This window comes from Phodopus roborovskii, unplaced genomic scaffold (genome assembly GCF_943737965.1).
Source record: "Phodopus roborovskii unplaced genomic scaffold, PHOROB, whole genome shotgun sequence".
Lineage (NCBI taxonomy): Eukaryota > Metazoa > Chordata > Mammalia > Rodentia > Cricetidae > Phodopus > Phodopus roborovskii.
Genome location: NW_026126413.1, coordinates 17,375,400 through 17,394,724, shown reverse-complemented (window position 1 = coordinate 17,394,724; position 19,325 = coordinate 17,375,400). Strand labels below are relative to the sequence as shown.

The following is a 19,325-nucleotide window of genomic DNA, read 5'->3' as shown; positions in this document are numbered from 1 at the left end:
AATATATCCTCGCCACTTTCATGTGACAATAGCTATCTTCTGTCAAAGAGAGTAAAGTACTGTAATAGACAGTTATATGCCAACTTCACACAAGTAAATGTCATCTGAGAGTAAGGAACCTCAATTAAAAATGCTGTCATAAGATGAGACTGTAGGAGAATTCTTAACAGAAGAATCTCAAATGGACAAAAGATACTTAAGGAGTTGCTTATAACTCTGCAATAGCATCTTATACCTGTCAGAATGTCTAAGATAAAAAACACTGATGACAGCTTATGCTGGAGAGGATATGGAGTAAGGGGAACACTCCACCATTGCTGGTGGGAGTGCAAACTCATACAGCCACTTTGAAAATGATTATGATGGTTTCTCAGAAAATTGGGAATCAAATTATCTCAAGACCCAGCAATACTACTCTTGGGCATATACCCAAAGGTATCACATTCATACCACAAAAGCATTTGCTCAACAATGTTCATAGCTGTATTATTCATAATAGCCAGGACCTGGAAATAATCTAGATGCCCCTCAATAAAAGAATAGAGAATGAAAATGTGGTACATTTACACAATGGAGTATTGCTCAGTGGTAAAAATCAACTACATCTTGAAATTTGCGAGAAAATTTGAATGAAACTAGAAAAACAAAACAAAAACAATCAAAAACATCCTGAGTGAGGTAGCCCAGAGTGAGAAAGACAAATATGGTATGTAGTCACTCATAAGTAGATAATAAACATCAAGCAAAGGACAACGAGACTACAATCCACTGCCCCAGGGAAGCTAGGCAAAAAGAAGAACCCTAAGAGGGACATTTAAGGAAGTCCACAGGAAGGGGAAATAGTTAAGATCTCTTGGGTAAATCTGAAGGGGGTTAGAAAGGAGAGGATGGGGGATGGAAACATGAGAGATCAGGATGAACAAGTTGGGGGAGGGCAGAGAGGAAGAGCAATGAAAGGAAAATAGAGGGAGCTATTATGTGGTAAGGGAGAAGCCTGATGCTAAGGAAACTGAAGGAATCCACAAGGATGACCCCAGCTAAGGCTCCTACTATAGTGGAGAGGATGCCTGAACTGGCCTTCCCCTGTAATCAGATTAGTGACCACCCTAACTCCCATCATAGAATTTACTTCCAGTAACTGATGGAAGAAAGTTCAGTGACCCACAGCCAAGCATTAGGTTGAGGTTCTGGGAGTTCAGTTGAAGAGAGGCAGGAAGAATAATATGAACAAGGGGTCAGGTGGGGAGTCAAAATCATGATGGGGAAAAGCAGAAACAGCTGATCTGAGCTAGTGGTAGCTCAGGAACTCTGGAATGACACCTGGGTAACCTGCATGGGACCAAACTAGGCCCTTTGTATGTGGGTAATGGTTATGTGACTAGATCTATTGTGTATGGTGGTGGGCCGGCGGTGGGACCAGGGCTTATCCCAGGTGTATGAACTAACTTTTTGGAGCCCATTACTTATAGTGGCATACCTTGCCCAGCCTGATTCAAGGGGGAGGGGCTTGGTCCTACCTCAACCTTGTATTCCAGACTTTGGTGACTCCCAAAGGAAGGCCTTATCCCCTTTGAGGAATGGAGGGAGGGTAGGATTGGGGGAAGGTAGAGAGGAGAGCTATGGGAAGGGAGAGGGAACTGAGGTTGGACTGTAAAATGAAAACAAAATTAATTAAACAATAGAAAAAAATTCTCTTGTTTTTGGTGCAGGGGGAGGGGGATGTAGCTATAGACAAACATGTACAACATTTTTGGGGATGAGAGTTTTGGTTTGGGGTATTTATTTATTTATTTATTTTTGGTCTTTTGTTTGTCTGCCTGTTTTTTGAGACAGGGGTTCACTATGTAGCTCTCTTACTATCCTAGAACTTACTATGTAGACCAGGTTGGCTTTGAATTCACAGAGGTTCAACTGACTCTGCCTTTGAGTGCTGGGATTAGAGACACACACCACTACATGCAGGGACTTTTCTTAATTAGTGACGGGTGTGAGAGGAGGAAACCCACAGTCGGTGGAAGCCCTTCATAGCCTTTCGGTAGCTTCACTTTCCACAGCCCACACATACCCACTAAAAGGCACCGACAAGAAAGGAATCCCATTATAAAAAATAATTTAATTTCAGACTCAATATCCCAACAGTCGTCTTCTTCCATTATGTTGCAATGAAACTTTCATTAAGTTTAGAAATGAGGACTAACAGAAGCTAAAGATAGGACACAAAAAATTCAAGCATCAGGACAGCATGAAGCTCACAGCCTGCCGACCTGGTGGCAGGTCACATCAAGTGAAGTCCACAGGCTACATAAGAACAGGTACAAGCTTGGTAAAGAACAAGAAATCCCCCCCCCCAAGGACTGGAATACTCGCCTTTGAGTTTAGGACCTTTAGCCACATAAGAGATATGAACAAGGCTTCAAATACCTTAAGTTTAATTTGGAGGGATTTGGGAGATTTTCAAATTTTTTTCAATATTAAAAACAATTGTTAAGTGTTGTTCTTAAGTTTTAAGCTTGCTTATATTTCCAACTATTTCCCACTTCTGGTTGTTAGTCAGGATATAGGCCACTCAAGAGAGAGGGAGCAGACAGTTAACAAAAAATACAGTCCTAAGATCTGCCCCACTTCTACCAAATCAGAATCTATGATGATGAGAACTGGAATTAATGGTAAATTGTGATGTTTACCATGATACTTGTGCAAATCAAATTTTGAGAAATTTGGTTGAAAGAGATCTGGGGTATGACAAGACAGCTTGGGAAATCACTAAGCTGCCCATTGATAGGAAAGCAAAAGGAAATAACTTAAAATGATACTCAATGGGTAGATACTCAATTTTTCAAAATCGTTACATATACTGAACAAGACCATGTACATCATTTTAAAATGATTGTAAAAATATTCATACTTTCTATAAAATCAGAGTACTGGAGGTGACGAATAGGCTCAATAGCACAGTCTTATCCAGCATATACAAGACCCTGGGTTTGATCCCCCATCACTGCAATCATAATGAAAATGAGTAACAATAATACTAAGATAATAAATTTTAAAATGAATCAGTAAGAAGTGTGACCCTAAAGCTCATGATGAAATGAGTAACTGTTCAAGCATCTGTTGTTTATTCAGCTTGAGCTTGCCTTTGTATCAGGCAGTCATCAACACTCCTTAAATAAAACAATTAAGAGAGGTCATTACCAACTAAACCACTTTGATTCTATAGCTGAGTTGGTTTGAACCCAACGCTCTGCTCAGATCTGAATTATAGGTTATACTAAGTCAAAATTTTCAAGAAGCCTGAAGGAAGAGTTTGGAGGGCTATATTTAGAAAGGAAGCATGGGCTTGACTACCCACTCGTGCTCCAAATAGCTGTAGAATTGATTCCTTTTTCACGGCAAGTCTCCCTCCTTAAGTCCACTGACTAACAGAATCAGAAAGCAACTAGATAGCACAGTTTTGTAGAGACCTCTGTTGTTTGTTTTTTTACTCTTTGTCTAGTTTGGGGGGGTGCCACCCAGCATCCAAATAAATCACACAAGGAGTCTTATTATTATTCATGAATGCCCAACCTTAGCTTGGCTTTTCTAGCCAGCTTTTCTTAAGTTATCCAGCCTACCTTTTCCCTCTGGGCTTTTATCTTTCTTACTTCTGTTTACCTTACTTTCCTTCTTACTCTATGCCTAGCTGGCTGGGTGTCTGTTCCTCCCTCCCTTCCTGGTCTCTCCTTCTATTTATTCTCTCTGCCTGGCAGCCCTGCCTATCCTTGCTCCTGCCTTGCTATTGGCTGCTCAGCTCTAATAATAGGACCACCACGTATTTTAGAGAGGCAAAGAATCACAGCTTCCCAGTGTTAAACAAATGCAGCATAAACAAAAGTCACACACCTGAAAATAATATTCTACCACAGCTCTCTTGATTCTAAATTTCAGTGATCTTTGGGGGGGGGGTGATTGTTTATCAACAACCAAAGTCATGTAATACACGCATGCAAATTACAGCTGTAAATTTCAGTGTTCACAACAAACTGATGATCCCATGTATTCCGGACCATTCAAAGCCTCCTCCATGACTATGATGACCAGGTTTTAAGCAAACAATAATCTAATATAATCTGGGCCAAGTAGATAGGCCAGCATGTAAAAACATTAGCTGAACACTCAGACAACCTGAGTTTGATCCCCACAAGCCACACAGAGAGTTAGAAGAAATAGTACACATCTGATGTGAGGGGCCAGGAGAGGAGACTCTTAGAAGCACGCAGGTCAGCTAGCTCAGAGTACATAGCACCACAGTAGAAACGAGAGATCCTGCCACATCACTGGGGAAGGAGAAAGTCACCTTATAAGCCCCCTATGATGAGTGGATGGGGTGGGAAGTAGGGAGGCAGGCGGGAGGCAAGAGAAGGGAGGGAGGGGGAACTGGGGTTGGTATGTCAAATGAGAACTACACTTTTAAAGAAAAAAGTTTCCTTCTCACCTCCATTCTTTTTTTCCCTCATTTCCATTCTTAACACTTGAGCATACACACACACACACACACACACACACACACACACACACACACACAATTAATTTATCTCCAAAAGACTTTTAAATAAATAATATAACCTAGGAAATACACGGAGGCAGAAGCCATAAGGTCCTAAAGCAAGCTTTCTTTCTTATGTGACAGTGAGGATGGATGGTGTCTATTCTGGGAGGGCCCTGTAGATGACACACATGGTTGCCTACCTCTAGCAGTTAGCCAGCGCTCTGCTAACTAGCTGTGTGGAAAAAACTGTACAAGCTCACCTTGACTTGTGAAGAACTCAGGTCAGTCCAGTGATGTGCCACCTGGTCCTGAGCTCTCCGTTGCTCCAGGACTCTGTGAAGAACCCGTGGGAAGAGGAAATCCTGAGGCTGGTAGTCACAGGGTAACCCAGTCCCAGTCTTTGATAGCCAGGGCAGAGTTTGAGTGCTGGAAGCACATGGGCCAGTGGAGCTTGTTCAGGAAATAAAACAACTTCCATTGAAAAGCAGGTAGGGTGTTGCTTACAAATGGCCCCAGACTGATGGAGACAAAAATTTAAAAAGGCACCCGAAACAGACCAACACCCAGGTACATTCCATGCAGTTGGTGTCTGTGAGTGGAGGACCCTCCTCAGATGAGCATTCTGCCCGTGACCTGGCCTGAGAGGACACTTCTCAGAGCTGTCCCTCATTGCCAACATGTGTGAGCTTCCACAAGGAATTAGATCCAAGACAGCACACCACTGTGAAAAACTGCAAGAAGAAATGACGTAGACATGGCGGGCGAACTTGATGACTTGCACTTTTCTTCTCACACCTGTCTCCGAGCCAGAGAATTACCCACAGACACTTTCAGTTGCACGCGTAGAGCGCTTGCACCACTCAGGAACCACGGTCCTGACCGGAGAAAGGAACCTGGGTGCCTCGGCGTCACTGTGGGCATAGTAGAGAAAGCAGCCATCTGCTTTAGACTCCCTTGAAGAAACCGTGCTGGGGAGGTTGTTTTTTCTGTTGCCTGAACAGTATGCTCCCAGTTGAACGAACACACCTGTGCTCGAGGCATCCAGTTAGAAGAGGCAGGTGTCTCAAGACATCCTGGAGACCAGGTTTAAAATCCAGCAGCTCACACAGACTCGGTAATACAGGGCACGCCTGCTTCACCACATCACAGTGAAAATCTTCAGGTTGGCCCCACCAGGAATCTAGTGGCTCTTAGATGTATTCATTGCATATTACAGCATCAAGCCAGCAGATTCTCAGTGGGTCCAAAACCCACACTATGGATATGATCCTTGTAGTATGTGAAAGAGGGTGGGTGGGCTCTGTTGTGAGGCGTTGCCTTCTATGAGCCCGGGGAGTGGACTGCTGCTGCTGGGCTCAGGGTCTCAGAAGGGCTCTCCTGGCTGTAAGGTGGGCTGTCCTTCCAGGCACTGGTTACCTGACTGTCTGTCACAGCTTTAGTAGAGCAATCCATAAGCAATCAGGAGAAAGCAAGAAGTCCATGTGCGAGGCAGCAGAAGGACCTTGCATACCTCAGTAAATCTTCAGGCATGTGACCTCATCCCCACAATTTCACAATCTGCTCAGATCAGCTGCCATTGCTTGGGCGTTTTTTAAACACTTATTTTGCCCTCTATAGGAGAGATTAATTCCATGGTCTTATATAGTGACACCTCACATTGAACCCAGAGTGGTGTTCCATGGCTTTGGCCATTCAGCTGTGAAGAACTCTGCCTGTTTTCCCGGGTCAGGGACATTCAGAGGTGACTGAGCAGTCTTTCCCAGGAGACCCAGAATTCTTCCAGGACTGGCTCCATATTTGAAGTGAGTGAAAAGGAAAGCAAAACATTTGGATGAGAATTATGGCTAAAAAAGAAAAATTGAGCACCTTACCTTGGACCGTGTGTGCATTGTCTTGTGGAATGGATGTTTGCTGTCTTCAGTTGTGTGCCCCTAGCTGACGCTCTTAGGCTCCAGTGGGTAGCTCCAAAACCATGGTCGGACAGAGCTGGTTAATCTTTCTGGGTTACAAATAAAACAAATAGACCTTTGTGTGTGAAAGAGATTTGTGTGGATTACAGGTATGGAGAAAGGTGGGTGGGAAGTAGGAGGTAAGAGTAGTCAGTATGCAAAGTATACATGTCAAAATGTAAAGAATTTTAGAAATGATTTTAAATGTTTGAAATCAATAAAGAAAGAGTAACCGTACCCAATGACAATTCTTTTCTAAATTCTTCAGAGAAGACACCCCAAGTAGATATGCCTGGACTGAAACTACATTTGTACTCATTGCTAAGGGAAGATGTTATCCTTAGCCTTAACTTACTTGCATAATTATAGGTTTGGTAATTTTAAAGCCACCTACATTTGAATCTAGCCTCATTTAAAAGTAGTTACAAGAGGGGAAACTGTCTAATAAGGAGGACCAGCAGACATAGTGGTGGTCAATGTAAGCTCTGCAACTCTATGAAATAGGCCCTGAAGAACAGTTTCCACTTCCCAATTATGCACAATTGAAGTTGATGCTATTTGCTGTGAAGCTTGGAAGAAAAACAGGATTTTGATCAGAAATTCTCCAGTTCTAGTTCATCCTTGGCCAAATGCCTCCAGAACAGCATTTACATTCTTGATAGTTTTCCAGTAAAAATACAATTTATTTTATGTGACTTGCTATTTTCTATAGTCTTGGCTGGCTTGCTCAGGCTAACATTTTTAATTGAATAATTCAAGCATCTGACGAAAATTATAAGCTTGCACTGGTAACAAGCAAAAATCAGACATCACCCAAAAGCTTTAATCATAAAAGCAATTGTAGGTCATGGACTCACACTCTTACCAACCATCATGACCAAGGCAGCTAGCAGATATTTTTTTTTTCTCATAGGATAAATGAATAAACATGAAGAAATCATCCAGATGCTAAATACTGCTGAGAATAGTTGAAGAAAAAAAAATGTGTCCGTTGGCATTGAGGGTTAATTGCTAGTAAGCCTTGCCAAAGGGAATATATGGAACTGGAAGTTGATGGGTATCCTCACTTGTCACTCAAGAATTCATTTGAATATTGGGAAAATTCTTATGTGTAGTGGATAGTGTGTGTTTATTGGGGTGTATATCATACAACACAAGTGCACATGTACATTGCATGAGTGTGTTTGGAGAATATGAGTCAATTTAAGATGGTCTCTTCTATCACTATTCTTCTTGCCAAACCTGAAGCTAATTGACTGAAATACACTCTCTGGCTAATGAGTTCCACAGATCAGCCTCTCTGCCCCTCCCTATTGTCCAGTGCTTAATGTAGGCAGGTTTTTCTGTCCCACCAGCCAGCTCTCAAATAATCACACAGAAACTTATTATTAATTATAAAAGCTTCAACAATAGCATAGGATTATTTTTTTTAGTAGCTCTTATAACTTAAATTAACCCATTCCATTAATCTATGTATTGACACATGGCTCATGGCTTTGCCTGTCCTCCAGCATGCGCCCTCTGTGTCTCCTGGGAATCCTGCCTTTCTTCTCCCCAGTGTCCTCTGTGCCGTGCTTTCCATCCTATACCTCCTGCCTAACTAATGGCTATTTAGCTATTTATTAAAACAACAAGAAGCTACAAAAAGTTTATTCCACAACACTTCCCTCTTTTGTCTAAATAAAAAGGAAACCTTTTAATTCTAATGCGTACATACATTCACAATGTCCAGTCAATTTTTTTATTTTAAAATTTCAGAGAAAATACTTCATTATTTATCCTAGCTTGATGAGTTCAAAGTTCTGTACCTAACAACTTACCTTCTTTCATAACTAAGGAAAACTATAACAATAACTGTCTAGTCTTTAATTCCATCAAAGACCCAAAAAGGATAAAATAGTATTTGAGTAAACGGGAAGTGCAGAGCAAACAACTTCCAACTATATTTTCTTACAACAATATGTACACAATGAGCACATGAATATACAACTAAGAGAAATCAAACAATTACAGAAAATGTTTGTCATAGTCAATAAGAGTATATTAGTGAGTTTAAATAGCAAATGCATTCTTTAAATATTTAATGTGCCCAAAGGAGGAAGAAGCAATATTGCAGAATACCATGAATAGAGATGTGTAACCGGGAAAGCAAAGAGAGAGGATAGTGTTACTGTATTTCAGTGATGACTTCTTTAGCATATGAACCAACAGTTTAGTATAGTTTAGTATAGCATAGTTTCTATGTTTTTAAATATTCAACTCTAATACATAGAGTAGAAAACTTAGCAATAAAGAAGTAGGAATAAGAGTAGCATGAGGAAATGGAGTAAAGAACAGCGTTCTTCTACCTTATTAACTTGAACATCTCTGCAAATAGAGGGAAATGTACAAATTCCTAGATAGACTATAAAATTATCATCCCCTTCAGAACCTCAAGTACTCAGCAGACTCTCCTGAGCCATCTTCCCAAATGCAATGAAGAAGTTTTTTGATAAATACAGGTTAAAAAAAAGTATAGTAACATTTTTTGCATAGAAGAAAAATTCTGAGAACCTGGTTACCTCAAAGTCTCAGAATGTTTCTAAGTGGAGTGATGGATGTAAGTTATCCTTATGGATAATTTCATGGTAGAATAAAGCAAATCTTCCAGATGACAAGAGCTAAATCTGAAGAACCTACAGATCTGTCTGGAGTCTCAGAGTAAATAAGTAACTTGTTGAATTTGAGGAGTAAGGCTATGTGTCTCAACACCTGTGTGAGTTGCTACACAAGGCAAGGAGCCACTTATCCCTGCTTCCTTCTATCCTGAAATTCTTGCACTCAGAAAAGACACACACGTATATTGTGGGAAAAATAATAATAGCCAATTGAGTCCCCATTAGTGTTCATCCTATTCCAGCTATCAGTTCAAAAGGTAAGAAAGTTAATGACCAACTTAGTATTCCAGCAGAAAAAATATCTATAACAGTGTAAGAGATTCTGAGAGTCCCAGCAGCCAAGTGCAAATGAAAGTATTCCTTATTGGTAAAAAATAAATTACAAAAAGCAAAAAAGAGGGAAGATATATATAGTGTTTATACTTTCATAGTTACTGTATTATGAGTAGATTCTGTCTAAGCTCTATGAAATGGTAAGTACAAAGAGTATACCAAACCAACTAGGCATGAAGGCAAAAATATAAAGAAATATGCTAATCTCATGGATAATGTATATGTAAAAAAAATACATGTTCAGATTTATAAGAGCAAAGAAAAACTTAGAAAAACAAATCAAATGTCATTATTTGGTCATTTAATAATTACCTTAGTAGTATTATGGACTGCATCCTTGGTCTGGAGGAGCAGATGAACTTGATGTCTCCACGTCTTATAAACAGAAGCAGCAGCCACAGAACCTTGTCCAAGTACATGCATGATGGAAAACATAATTTAACAGAATGTTTAACCTCAAACAATGCTTCTAGTTGAGCATGTGGAAAGAAATAATCAATTCTTCCTTAGTATTTCCCACTGCCTGGATTACAACAAAATGTGACATGGTAGAAATTCAGTCTTCTGTCTGGGGGTTGCATGCCACTTGAAACCAAGGGAAAGATCATTGTATAAAACAGAAGGCATCATCATTGCCACTTACTTGTCTCATTACTCTCAGTAATTATAGGCATCCTTCACTTATATGGGATATTTTTTACTTAAGAAATGTGTAACTCTAATATTAGTAAATGGTGCCATGTTTGCAATGCCTTGGGATGTTTATAAATATTAATAGAGATTCTTACAGAGTCAAAAAGTTCTAAAAAAAAAAAAAGAAAACACCTCAGGTCTTTCCCTTGTATCTCACAGTTTAGGAGGCTTTAAAGCAAACTGCTTCATTAGTATTGCTAAATAGCAAAATGATTTCAAATTTAATTACAATTTGAAATATTCTGTAAAAAAAAAAAAACCAAAATCTATTCTATATAAAATGAAATGTGTGATAAAGCAGTAATACTAACAGAATTTCTTTTATATGGCCATTTAAACAGCAGGTCATCAAAGCAAGCTTACTTATTATGAATTACATGAGAGGAAATGGGTAGATAATATTCCTAAGCTCCTATAGCCCTGTGCATTCCAGAATGAAAATAGTGGGGGGGAGGGGCTGTGCTGTGACCCAAGCAACCTCTGGAAAAGACGTGAAACTTTGTAAAAATTACTAAAGGACTAAAATGTATTTAAAATTATATTGCATTGGCTTGGCATCTTTTAAATTGATCAAAGCCAGGAAAGAAAGAAAACTGAAACAAATTTAATTTTTCAAAAGCTGATCAAGTAAATTATTTCTCAACCTGATTTTTATCATTTACACATTCTTTAGAAATACCATGGAATTTAGCTAAGTTAGTGCCTTTCTGATTGTTAAGAACTATCACAAATATATTTAAGCATAATAATGTACATCTTTTAAATAAACACATACAAATTACCAGAAAATATGTTAAAATGTTCAATATATTAGCCACTGGAGAAATATAAATGAACCCACAAAAGTGGCCACTATAGAGAGAATGTTGATGAGAATGTGGGACAACATGGCTGATGGAAAATACACCTGGTTTTAAATTATACTACAGAGTCATAGTGATTAAAAAAAAAAACAGCATGGTACTGCCACAGAAATGGACACATTAATCAACAGAATAAACTCTAGGACTCAGGTGTAAGTCCATCTGCCTAATGTCACCTGATTTTTGACAAGGGTGCCAAAAAGGTACATTAACTATTGGTGTTTGGGAAAAATTCTTATCTGGACATAGAAGAATTAATATTGATATTTCTTTCCCATTATGATCACAAATCAGTTCCAAATTGATCAGCGATTTCAACGTTAGATAGACCTGAAATTATGAAATTTCTAGAAGAAAGAGCAGGGATATAGCTCAAGATATAAATCAAGCAGGAACTTTAAGGGAAGGATTCTGGCTGCCCAGGAAATATGACCAACAATAAACAAGTGGGTCATCATGAATTAAAAGCTTCTATACCCCTCATTACTTAGTTCCTATAGGTCTGCGGGATGTAACATGGTTCTCCTTTACGACTGACCTAGGTCTTCTCTTGTGTAACTTGGACTTTGTCAGAGACTCCAAACAGCGGGAGCAGGGGCTGTCTCTGACTGTGTTGCCTGCTTTTAGGACCCATTTCAATTACCAGATTGCCTCATCGAGCCCTATGGGTGGCCCACCTGTACCTGAACAGAAATAGTGAAGGGGGACAGGATAGGATGGGGCGGGGATAGGGAGGGACTGGGACGAGGGGAGGGTGGGGAACTTTGATTGGGACATTAAAAACAAAAGTAAATAAATAAACAAGATCAAAAGCTTTTGTACTGCAAAGAACGCCTGTTGTTAATCAGCTGAAGACGACAGAAGAGGAGGAAAATCTTCACCTGCTGTACATCTGACAGAGAATGGGTGCTTGGATTACACAAGGAGCCCAAACACTAAACACCAAGAAAACAATGTGGATATGATGTGGAAATTGTCATGCTGCACTGTTTAGGGAATTGTGACAAGAAGAACAGTCTGTGCACATCCAATGAAGAAAAAAAAAAATTGATTCATGGCTACTTCAATCCATACTTGTATAATGTTCTACAATTTGAAGAGACCTTCATTTTATTTCATTCTCAGCTACTAGTTTTTGACATTTGTTTTCTCATTAATGCTTTGGTTAATAAAACTGTAGAAACAGATCACCTGCCAAAGAAAAAGGAATGATTGTGAAAAACAAAAGTTTTCTGCGAAATTAGAAGCCCTCGAGAAACAAACACAAAACATTATCGTTGTTTTTGCCATTGCAATCCTGGCTAATATTGGTTATGCATTTACAAAATACATGAAACTACACCAAGCTCTTTAAATTAGTCACCACACCTTTCTTCATGACTTGACTTTGACAGAAATTTTGAAGAAGAGGAGGAAGAAGAGGAAGAAGAAGACAAAGAAGAGGAAGAGGAAGAGGAAGAGGAAGAGGAAGAGGAAGAAGAAGAAGAAGAAGAAGAAGAAGAAGAAGAAGAAGAAGAAGAGCTGAGAACAAATGGGCATTTTTGTGATCAAGCCACTTTTGTGATTGTGGAGTTCAAACAGACGTGATATCTTTTCCATGTTCCACTAGGATAAGACATCCTTGTTAGGGTGACTGGTCCTTCTGAGAGTCACAGTTGACTGCTGAAGAACTGTAGGTTGTGAGACATTTAATAACTTCCCTGTGGAATGTAGATGCCAGGATGCCTGAAGTGGAATTCTCTAACTACTTCATGCTTCTTCAGAACAGTCAAAACGACTTGTAGCAGACCCATGCCCAGCTGTGGACCTTGCATTGCAGCTACAGGTTGTTTGGTGGTTTTTAATTGACTGGATTGAGGTCCATAGAAAAGAGTACTTTTATCTGTGACAAGTATACCAGAAGTGGCAGGAGCAATCACTAAGCCACTTCCCCATCACCATTTTCCCATGGGATCTGAGACCTGAGACACAGATAGCCTGCCAAACTGAACCGCCTTCATCCTCTGCCTGTCCATGGTTGGTCATCCGCCTGGGACCAGCAAAGGGCAGATTGTGTTCTGCCCTCTGAGCCTCAGAGCAAATGCGCTCTTCTAAGAGAAAACTGCGTGGACCCCTGGGATCAGACAGAGCTGCTGAGCCCCATGTCAAATTGTCAAATGTTTTTATTCTGCTGCTGTTTCCCACTCCTTTCTGATGGCATTCATAAAAGAAAGCAAGCTGCTTGGATGGTCTGGCAGCAAGGGAAAGGGCATGAAGACAAGGCTGATGGAGTGTACCAGAGGCTTGAGTTACCGGGTACCCTGGATGGGAGCCCCAGAGTGATTTCTCCCCAGCCCCACTCTCCTCCAGCTGTGGTGATGGCAGAGGCAGAAGAGAACATTCAGCCCAGTTCTCACAGAAAGAAAAACTCATCATGAGCTTTTCAGAGACGGTCCCAGCTTGTGCTCATACATTGTCTTTACCATGTGCTAGGACATCACATTCAACCGGACAAAAAAATATAAATTACTTGAATGAGCTTGTATCATAACATTAATATTGTTGAGAGTGTCTGCTTCCCAGGCTGAAGGGATTCATTCATTATTCTGGTCCCGCTCTAGTCCTTTGTAATTGGTGGTAATTGTTATGCTTTTCTTTTTAATAAAAAATGTATAAAACTAAAAATTTGAAAAGGCAGAAAAAGGCACTCTTATTTTTTGAGGTATAATTTGATTGGGGGACATAATGTTTGAGTATTTTTATGAAGTACATTATAGTTATTCAACAACTATGTACAAAATAAGAATTAAATTAGCACATTAAACATCATCTTTCAAGACATTGTTGTTTCCATGAATGAGGAATTTTGAAATATATTGTAGATTGTTTGAACCAATAATTACATCAGAAGTAATTCCTCTGCTCTAACTGTGCTTTGGTACTCCTATTCAACTTCTTGTCTTCTCCCTTAACCTACCTCCTTGCCAGTTTCCACAGATATCTATTCCATTCCATTTTTTCCCTTTTCTTATTTAAATTTGAAATAAGGTTTTTTTACATGTCAATCCCAGTTCCCTCATCCTCCCATCCTCCTCTGTCAACCCCACCAAACCCCAGCCCATTCCCTTTCTGCTCCCCAGGGAGGGTGAGGCTTCCATGGGGAGTCTTCAAAGTCTGTCATATCATTTGGGGCAGGGCCTATGCCCTCCCCCATGTGTCTAGGCTGAGAAAATATCCTTCTATGTAGGATGGGCTCCCAAAGTCCATTTGTATACTAGGAATAAATACTAACCCATTACTGGAGGCCCCCTAACTAACACCCACATTCATTTTTCTAATGATATTAGTCTATTAGTTTACACAAAGAAGCAAAAACTTGTGATATTTCATCTGATTGTAATCCATGTTGCTTAAGAAACCCCAAGATTTCATGACTTGTGGCCAAATAGTATTGTGTAGTTCTATAACCAGTCTAGTATTGTGATTTGATCACTTAGGCATTGTGAAGGTATCTTTGGGGTATAATGATTTCAATTTCTTTAACTATATACCACATACTGGAATGGATAGCTCATCAGATACTCATAGTTTTAGTTTTTTGATGGTTTGCTACAGTGTTCTTCATAATGGCTGCACTAACTTACATCCCCACTAACTGTATGAGTTTCCTTAAACTTGTAAGATATATTGAATTTGCTGCATAATCCTCATATAAATCCTACTGTGTAGCAACCACCAATCTCTTCACCCCCTGATGAAGAAAGGAATACTTTAAAGTAGACAAAAGTAGATTTATGTGTTGTCTAAGCTCTTTGTGTTGCCGCATAACAAATCAGCACTGAGGTTGGTAATCTGGGGAAAGCAGATAAACTGTTTAATGTATGAATTAATTTCTATACTAAGTCTGAGAGCTTCATGATAATGCACTTGGCACAAACTTTTATTGGGGTGTTAGGACTTTGCTGAACTAAATAGTGACTCAAGATACTAGACTTGCAGATTGCAATCCAATTTATGCTCTTCAGTATATAAGTTTTTGTTAGAAATAAAAGTAAGGAAAAATAAACCCATCCCTAGAATTTTCCATCAGCTTTTCCATAAAAACATATCAATAGAGACCTTTAAGACCTTGTATGGCATAAATAATATCAAACATTAGGGTTTCTAGGGTATGTCCCAATACTCAATATTTATTTCAAGCCTAAGATTTCTTTCTCCGTTGATGAAGTTTCTCAAGAGATCCCAGAAATCCTTCTACTTCCTCTGTTCCATAAGTTTATTAAGTAAGATCCTTCGATTGTCTGTGACAGAGGCTGGGAAACCATGGATAGGGTGTTTGCTATAGACTTTTGAATCTGAGAATCAACTAGTAAGTGTGTTAATCAGATGGAAGGGCTGTTGTACAAGATCCGGCAGGGAAGCATGAAAATAATTAGATTATCACACAGGAAGGCTCACTAATTTTAGGAAGCCAATGACTCAAAAGCTTCTGGAAGTCCCTGAAATGGAAAAAATACACTAGGCCCCTTTCTCCCACAAGACTATACAAGCAGTAAGTTCTGAAAGGTATTATCAGAAGTGCTTGGCTTCCCATAAGAGGGTCAGACCAAGATGCCCCTTTGGGCTTTCCAGTCATAACTCTTTCTATATATGTATTGCATGCTTGATCTTTTACATGAGCACTGGAAAGTGGTAGCTTACAATAAGTCTTTATCATGGAAGGAGTCTATATTCATTAATTCCTTAACCCCATGGTGCAAAGGGCTCTTGGGGTGGTACTTCACCATTTCTACCTACAGCTATGAGAAGATGAAGCAACAGACTGTGTTAAACCAAGTCTTGATTTGAAACTTGCCAATCTTGGAAACTATAAAATGAGTTTCTATTTTACAAATTACCAGTCTGTGATTCTCAATTATAAGAGGACAGGTGGATTGGAATGATCCTTGAGAATATGCATGTTATGAAACATTTCTTGAACTTTGGGTACCTTCCTAGAAAGAAGGAAGGAAGGAAGGAAGGAAGGAAGGAAGGAAGGAAGGAAGGAAGGAAGAAAGGAAGGAAGGAAGGGAGGGAGGAAGGAAGGGAGGGAGGGAGGAATAAAGGAAGGAAGGGAGGGAGAGAGGAAGGAAGGAAGGGAGGGAGGGAGGGAGGGAGGAAGAAAGGGAGGGAGGGAGGGAGGAAGGAAGAAGAGGAAGGGGAGATGAATGGAAAGAGAGAAGAGGAGAGCACAGAAACTTATATCTGCACTACCATTTACTGTTTCTTCAGGAATCCTGAAGCTATTAGGCTAAAGATTTATCTAACGATATTTTTAAAAGCCATGTCCCTTGAGTTCTTTGTATATTTTAGAGATCAGCCCTTTGTCAGACGTAGGATTGGTGAAAATCTTTTCCCAGTCTGTGGGCTGCCATTTGGTCTTGTCCACTGTGTCCTTTGCCTTGCAGAAGCTTCTAAGCTTGAGGAGGTCCCATTTATTAATTGTTGCTCTCAGTGTCTGTGCTCCTGGAGTTATGTTCAGGAAGTGGTCTCCTATACCAATTTGTTCAAGGGCACCTCCTACTTTCTCTTCTAAGAGGTTCAATGTGGGTGGATTGATGTTGAGGTCATTGATCCGTTTGGACTTGTGTTTTGTGCATGGCTACAGACATGGATCTATCTGCAGTCTTCTATACACCATCATCCAATTGTGCCAGTACCATTTGTTGAAGATGTTTTCCTACCCCCCCTTTTTATTCTTTTAGCTGTTTTGTCAAAATCAGGTGTTCATAGGTGTGTGGGTTTATATCAGGATTTTCTATTTTATTCCATTGGTCTACCTGTTCCCTCTCCCTTTCTCCCTCTCTCCCTTCCTACCTCCCTTCCTCCCTCCCTCCTTCTTACCCTCTCTCTCCCCTCACATGCACCATGACTATCCTCTCCTCCCACCCCCCACCCCAATTCCACATGTAGGGCAATGCCATCCAGGTGGGGTCATGTAAATCTGTCAAGTCATTTGAAGTAGGGACTAGGACTTCTCTCCTGTCTCTAGGTTAAGGCAGTATCCCTCCATGGGGGATGTGTCCGCAAGGTCCTTTTGTGCACCAGGAATACATCCTGGTTCCACTGTCTGAGTCCCTTAGACTGCTCAGTCCTTCTAGCTGAGACCCATGTTCAGGGGTTCTGAGTCAGTTCCATGCTGGATTCCCACCTATCAATCTGGGGGCCCGTTAGGTCCTCCTTGTTTGGGTCAGCTGTCTCTATGTGTTTCTGCAGCCTGGTCTTGTCCTCTCCATCTGCATCTGGGTTCTAGTTCAACTCAGTGTTTATGTATGGGTGTTTGTTTCTGTTTCCAACAGGTACTAGATGAGGGCTCCTTGATGGTGGATAAGTTAGTTGTTGATCTCAATATCTGGGAAGGGCGTTTATGGTAGCCTTTCCACGGTTGCTCAAATTGTTAGTTGGAGGCAGTCTTGTAGGATGGGAGGGGAGGGTGGTTAGAGTGCATGTGAGGGGGGAGAGAGGGTAAGAGGGAGGAGGGAGGGAAGGAGGAAGGGAGGGAGAGGGAACTGGGATCGACATGTAAAATAATATATATATATATATATATATATATATATATATATATATAGCCATGCCCCTTAGCCTCTTTTCCAATTCTCATTGTTCATCTTCAAATATGGCTTGCTCTATACAAACTGGAAGTTGAGAAGACTTTGACACCATGTTGACTTTTCAATTCACTTGCTGTGTGCTCAGCTAAATTCTCGTAATTCTTGAACATGATCCAGTCATGCTGGCTTTAGGCTCAGTGTTCTGATTCACTAATGATTTGTAAAGGAAAAGCAGTTCTATTATTAGTCTATGATTTGAGGGATTCGTGACTAAGTTTTGGGATGTTTCTATTTACTTAGAAATTCTTAATGAAATAAATTCAATACAGTTCCTAAAATCAGATGACAAAAATGTATAAAAATAATAATTATTGCTAAAACTCTACAATATAATAATATTTTAAATAAAGAAGCATGAATGTATAGGTTAACAACTGAACAAAATAATATGACCAGATAAAAACACTTAACTTTGTATAATTATTCAATTATGTTAACAACAATGATCAAATATTATATTCAAGTAACAATGATGGAAACTATAGGTTAGAAGGGTATGCAGTGGCCTATAATCCTAAATAATTTAAGGTCGAATTGGGGATACATGAACATTTCATTACTTTCTGTTAAACAAGATGTCACTGCCTTAAGAATTTTGGCAAACTGCTTTGTGAGAAGAGCAAAGAAGGGCCATTATTGGTTATGGAAAAACAATGCTTAGGAAGCATGTGGCATTTGTTTTTGAGGGTCCATGATGAAATATGGAAATTTATAATAAAATCAAAGCAAAATGTACACACATTGCTATATCAAGGAAATGTAATGTCACAGAAATATAACATAAACTTTGAATCAGAGTCTGTGTGAGGAGGATATTATACTCAGATGGCAAGGGGCATTCATTCATTTGCCCAATTAAGACAAATGCACTAAATGTTATGTCCCAATACTTGGTCATACAACAGAAAGAAAATCAGACGTGTTCCACCATCAGACAACTGATAGACCAAAAGAAAGACATAAATATGCAGAGTGAACAGGAATCTGGTTCATAAGGAGTGTAAGGTGGTGTGAGAAAGCAATCCTGGGGAAGAGTTATTTTAATCTCGATCTGAAGACTATGTGTGTCACAGTCAGGATGTGAAGATCCACGGCAGAAATGTCCCACTGAGAAATATTCTGAGAAAGGACCCTGAGGAAAATTTAGGATCTAAAATAAGATGATAGCGCCTCCATATTAATGTAGACTGAAGCAAGCCAGCCAACAAGCAGAATTCATTGCAAGTATCATTCTTCATCAAGCTACTTGTGGCAGAATAGCTTGAATACCCACAGACATCTTCATCTGTCTTTTGCCAACTTGCCCTTCCCACTCCCAGTTATTTGTCTGACAGTGCTCCTATTTTTGTTGCTTGCAACATTTGGAGGAACAAAAGTAAGAAATTCTTGTTATATGAATACTTGCTAACATGAAACCTGTAGTGAAAGTGAAAGTAGTCAAATAAAACGCCCATTATTTCAACAATCAAAGTTAAGATGGAAAACAGAAGAAACTCCAACTGGTTTAGTGTTTTCTTTGAGGAAAAGGAAAAGGAAAGTTTATATTCTGGAGAAGATCAACATCAATAAAACATCCTATGTTATGTGGATTATAAAAGAAATAATAAGCTTAGGCTTATGCCATGATTTTGATCCTTCATTAGAAATCCATTATGAAGATATTTATTGTG

The 19,325-nt window shown here is 39.7% G+C and overlaps 1 pseudogene; it reads left to right on the top strand.

Moving 5' to 3' along the window:
• The first annotated feature begins 4,821 nt into the window (after positions 1-4,821).
• On the top strand, positions 4,822-6,046 carry LOC127221024 (F-box only protein 34-like; annotated as a pseudogene).
• Positions 6,047-19,325: the final 13,279 nt, after the last annotated feature.